General features: G+C 46.0%; 1 protein-coding gene across 1 annotated transcript in view; it reads right to left on the bottom strand.

The window, feature by feature from the left end:
- Hira (histone cell cycle regulator-like protein) overlaps window positions 1–6,000 on the bottom strand; it is a 257,277-nt gene that overhangs the window by 59,141 nt on the left and 192,136 nt on the right. The gene's annotated exons all lie outside the window — the stretch shown is intronic.

Raw genomic sequence — 6,000 nt, 5'->3', positions numbered from 1 at the left:
GTACCTCTACATACGAATTTAATTCGTTCCACAACCAACTTCGGATGTAGAAAATGTTCGGATGTAAAAACGAATTTTCCCATAAGAACACATGGTAATTCATTTAATTCGTTCCTCAGCCTAAAAACCCATAATAAATCCTTAATAAATGGCTACACATAATTACACATAACAATAACATAACTGCATAATACGAAAGAAGCATGTAAAAAAGATAATTATAAAGAAAAATTAAATTAAAAATGTGTTTTATTGCCACTTTACCTTAGAGACAGGCCAACGCAGGTGTAGGATTTGCTACGCCAGAAGTAGACGGATGATCGACGAGAAGGTAGACATGGTGTTAACATGTTCTTTAAATAAATACTCTCTCCCTTTCTCTCTCTCTCTCTCTCTCTCTCTCCTCTCTCTCTTGTTAGACGTCTATTAATTTTTTCTGAGAGAGAGAGAGAGAGAGAGATTAAACAAAAATGAGAGATTAAACAAAAATGTGTTGTGTACATATGATTTTTAACAGCGTTAACGAGTTGAAAGACAGTTAAATGTAACTAAAAAAACAAAATCAGCGAATCTGATTTCCTTTATTAACTAAAACAAATATTGATACAAACATACTCGTGTGCGTATGCGCACACACACACACACGCACGAGGAGACACGATCGGCGAGGAGGTAGAGATTTTGACTGCGATAACATACCGTAACTTACACTACGGAAATTTTAATCTAACTTAGGTTATTTATTTTTTTTTTATTTTTATATTTCATATTTTTTACATTTTTTTTTCTTTTGATTTTTTATTTTCATCCCTTTCAGTGACGAGCTACGGTATGTTATTGCAGTCACCATCTCTACCTCCTCCCCGACCGTCTCTCTTACTGCGTAGCAATTTTTGCACCTGTGTGTGTGTTTGTGCATACGCACACGAGTGTGTTTGTATCAATATTTGTTTTAGATAATAAAGGAATTCAGATTAGCTGTAATTACTTTCTTAGTTACATTGAATTGTTTTTCAACTCGTTGACGGTTAAAAATCATATGTACTCTAAACACATTTTTGTTTAATCTCTCTCTCTCTCTCTCTCTCTCTCTGAAAAAAAATAATAGACGTATCTAACACTATAACAGCTAAGAAGAACGAGAGAGAGAGAGAGAGAGAGAGAGAGAGAGAGAGAGAGAGAGAGAGAGAGAGAGAGAGAGAGAGATTTTATTTAAAGAACATGTTAATGCTATGTTTAGAGAGAAACAGAAAAAGAGAGAAGTCTTATTTAAAAGAGCTTGTTAATGCTATCTTGGTTTTCTTTGCTTCACTTTTTTCTTTCTTTCTGTTCATCACGCTGGCCCTTCTCACAAATGATCGTTGCCAACAATCTCTTTGTCCTTTATCCCTATCAACAAAAGGCGCTCTATCTCTTCCAGGGTATTGCTATGATGTCTTGTAATAATGGTGATCCCCTTCGATGGTTATTTGCTTTAATGGCTGCCTTCAGCTTGATGATCCTCGAGATCATAGGCCTATTCCGGCCATATTGTTTAGCCATACAGTATCACTCACATGCACACTGCTCTCATGTTTTTCTATAATTTTTTGCTTCAATTCTAATGAAAGCATTGCCTTCTTCCTGTACTGAAACTTAGCTTCTTAGGCACCATGATTATAGTTAAAATCAAAAAGGAAATGTGAGAAAAGGAAGAAAATAAGCACTGTTAATAACAGACCAAACAGAGGACAACCACATGATACACACAAGAATAGAGAACTGAGCACTCAACGCTCAATGGCGTAATGTTTACTTCGTGTGTCGAAATAAAATTCGGGTGTAGTCAAAAATTTGCTCGAATTTTACTTCAGATGTTGGAAAATTCGGATGTAGATACGTTCGTGTGTAGAGGTTCCACTGTATATACATATATATATATATATATATATATATATATATATATATATATATATATATATATATATATATATATACCATTATTTCATAATAGTCCAATTATTATAAAGATATACCAATAATAAATATGATTATTTTATTACTATTATATAAATGAATATACAGTAAATAAATACTGCATATAGATCTAAGATTATTTACTTTTTATAGTGACCTTTGCCAACAGAATGCTACTTTGGCTATCTGAATTAAGTACGGTATATAAGAAGTACGTAGTAACAGTGTCCGTTGTTCCGAGGTTCTACTGTACTTCCTTGAAGACAGATGAATTGGGATTTGGAAGCAAGTGTCGTTTAGGTCCAGTATGCACATGAAGTCCCATGGTCTTACTGCTCGTCTGACTGTGTCTGTCGTCTCCATGCTGAACAGAGTTTGCTTGACAAACTTGTTCAGAGCTGAGAGGTCGATGACAGGTCTCCATCCTCCAGAAGCCTTTTTCACAAGAAAGAGTCGACTGAAGAAGCCTGGGGACTTGTTGAGGACCTCTTGGAGAGCGCCCTTCTGGACTTTTGCCCGGAGGGCTAGCCCCTTTGCTGATCCCATCGCAAAAGAAGTCTATTGACACTGGATTCCTGATCAGGACAGGAAGAGATATTGTGAATGGGACGCGATACCCTGGGACGGAGATTGTCCAGGGCTTAGCCCCGAGTTGCTTAAACCAAGCCCAGCAACTTTGCAGGCATCCCCCCACTGGTATACAAGCGGGGGGAAAGCCTTTCCTAGCGTTTGCAGCCTCGGCCTCTCCCTCTAGGAAATTTTCCTTCCCTGGAGGACTTAGTGCCTTTCCCGTCTTTGGTTGAAAAGGGCTTTTTAGACACCTTTGTCTTCGTTGCTGTCTTGTTCGTCATGGTCTTCGCTGGACGGGACTGATAAGGAGTTGGTAGTTTATAGGACTTGGATGTCAAAGCCCTATGGAGGAGGGAGTCCTGGTGGGACTTCCTCTATCTCTCAGCAAATGTTCCACATCCTTTGGCTCAAAGAGGGAGGATCCCTCTAGAGGGAAGTTCCTGAGCCTAGCAATCTCGGCATTTGGGACCTGCTGATGGAATCTCTCACCCATCGCATCTTGACATTTCAGAATGATATCTTCCCATACGTTCAAGACTTGATGGGCAAGAAACTAGATGGTGCGTGTGCCTGAGAGAAGGAACGTTTCCACTGCTTTCTTGGGCGTTCCTTGGAGAAATCCTCAGTTGGAACCAGGATTCCCAAGGTCCCCAACCACAGATCAAGCCGTGAAGTAGCCTGCATAGCATACTTCGTGACCTTCTCCTGGTTGAGGATCCCCGATGCCAAGAACGAGATCTGAGGGTTGGAGAGCCTCTCTAGAGTGACTCCCTTATTGAGCGCTTTCGGAGAGTAATAGAGAGGAAGAGCTGGACGTGGCTCGTTCAAGAACTCAAAATACCTTTTCTGCTAGACGCGAGGAGGTGGGAGAAGCTTGGCGGTAGAGCCGGCACGTTATGAGGAGGAGAGCTCGGAGCGCTCTTGGGCGATCTTAGCCCGGGTACTCTTTAACCCCTGAGACCAGGGTAAGGTTGCACTGGTCTTAAGAGTGCTTTTGAGTGCCAAAGACCCGGTCTAAGACTGTGTCTTTGCCCTCTCGTGGGAGGGGTATCTCCGGGTCTGTAAACCCGATGAGTACCCTAATAAGAGTCAGAACTTGCCAGAATGCATGTTCTGACTCTTTCTGCTCCCAATCCAAAGAGGGACTAGCAGCAAAGTCTCCTTCTTCCACCCCAGAGTACTTTGGGTCGCGGGCATCTGTGGTGTGGCTAGTGGTTCCTATAGGTCTGGAGGTCCTTGAAGAGGACTTTGGGAAAGTCTTTGAGTCCTCAGATTCCTTCCTAGGAAGGAGGTAGGATTAAGCATTGAAGGCTGGATGAGATTGTCCCTCCTGACTTCCGTTGGCAGTGGAGAACTCTCCGTGCGAGAAGAGACTTCCTCCGAAGGTGGAAGGAAGTTCAGGCCTGGCGCGACTCCCTCGGCAGAGGTGAGGTAGGAGTGTTCAGCGGGAGAGACAGGAAGGACGGACCTTGAAGGCCTAACAGGAGTTAGCTTCACCCTATGGGATGTGATCGCATCTGTGACTCCTCTTTTCCTCTTCAGGGGAGAGGAAGCTAAGGTTCCTTGTGGAAGTCTGCTGGTGCTGTTGGAAGGGAGGTCAGTGACGAGCGAGATGACATGGCAGGCCCGAAAGCTTGCACCACCGTTGTGACCACGTCATCGAAACAAGGCTGCTTACTATTCGACGCATTATCGGACAGATTCCTTGAAGGGAAGGAGACCGACGGTTCCCTGTGAAGAGTCTCAACTGATGTTTGCGGTGGTGGGTCCACCTTCGAAGATCGAATCTTCGGGATCCTGAACCCTTCTGTGGAGCCTCCCTTCCCTTTCCCCGATGGACGAGTTGTAATACATTTGTGGGGAGGGGAATGGGGGGATGGTGACCTGTCACAATCTATATTGTGACATTCCTTTGAAGCCTAGAGAACCTGCTCTGGGATTTTCCGCAAGTGCACAGTGATGGCGCGTAGTACAGAGCTGCGCAGGAGAGAGCTGGTACGCAGGAAAATGTGAGTGTGCAGGTAAGCGCAGGCGCGTAGGTGAGCGCTGGCAAGCTTGAGTGCTGAAGTGCAGGAGACGGCAGTGCGCAAAAGAGTGCTGTCATGGAGGAGAGCGCAGCTAAGCAGGGGAGTGCTGACGAGTTGGGGAGCGCTGACGAGTTGGAGAGCGCTGTTGCGTTGACGAGTTGGAGAGTGCCGTTGCGCTGACGAGTTGGAGAGCGCTGTTGCGCTGGCGAGCTGGCAAACGTTGGTCCTTAGATCGGCGAGAATGCGCTGGAGAGCGCCAGCAATCAGGAGAGCGCTGGGGCACGAACAGGCAAAGTAGGCGACAGGAACGGTGAGGGCAGGTCAGCAGGTTGGCGTGAAGGTAGAACTGGAACCAGGATGTGCCCTTTAGAAGGGCAAACATCCACCGAATAGGATCATGAACATTCCACAGAAGAGTCTAGGACCTTAGTCCGAGGACTAGCAGTAGTGTTGTCAGGAGAAGGTCCAGGAACAGGCGAAGGTCGAGGGCCAGAAGACGATTGAAGCAGAGGCTCTTCAGCGGGGGACGGCTGCTACTATGAGGCTGAAAATCCGATGAGGCACCTTTTCACCGATGGTGAAAGGTCACCTCTAAGGCTAAGCGGAGGGCGAGCTCTGCGCCGAAGACGCCTTCTGGGGGCCGAGGAATCAGCAAGCTGAGCTTTAGAAGCAGCAGTCCTCTGCATAGGAGTCTCTATGAGTGAACTCCCCCAAGGAGGAGACACACTCGCAGGAGACCGAGGTAAGACCAAGTTTCCCCCCTCTGAGAATAAACAGGAATGGGGAAAACAGAGTCGGCAGCAACAGCTGGAGAGGCTGAAGGAGTAAGGGCGTCGGCAGCGGCCACAGAAGACGCTTCCGACACTACCACATCGACGCACAACAGAGGATCTAACTCTGAAGTTGACAACGACTGTGCGCTGGCACCACGAATGATGAGGCACAACAAGGAGTCCTTGGAGGGCAGACACGGAAGCCCCAAGGACGACCACACCAGCAAAAAAGGAGACAAAGACGAGGCCTCACCCGGGGGAAGCAACACCATCTCTCTAGGACCAGAGTTGGCTGTAAATTAAAGGGTCTATTCTACTACTCGACGGTCTCCCGGAAGAGACTGAAGGAGCAGGAGCTTCGGAGGAAGGTCGGGCGGAAGAGGAGGTCTTGCGTTTTTAAATATCCTGCTTTGACTTCTTCTTCCGCCGTCGCCCAAACCTTTCCCACTCCCGACTCTTACTACACCTGTTACCACTATCACACCGTTGACCTCTGTAGGCAGGACAAAGGGTGTAGCGATCGGTGTCCATGGCCGACATGAAGGTTCTGCAGGGCTGACCTTTGAGTCCAGGGCAAGTATGCATGGTCGCAGAAGTCAACACACACACACTAAAAAAACATTAAATGGCAGTCCAAAATAGCGAAAGAGGAGGAACGGCAATGACTGTACACC

This window comes from Palaemon carinicauda, chromosome 35 (genome assembly GCF_036898095.1).
Source record: "Palaemon carinicauda isolate YSFRI2023 chromosome 35, ASM3689809v2, whole genome shotgun sequence".
Taxonomy (NCBI): Eukaryota; Metazoa; Arthropoda; class Malacostraca; order Decapoda; family Palaemonidae; genus Palaemon; species Palaemon carinicauda.
Note: the sequence above shows the minus strand (reverse complement) of the source record. Positions and strands in the feature narration are given on the sequence as shown.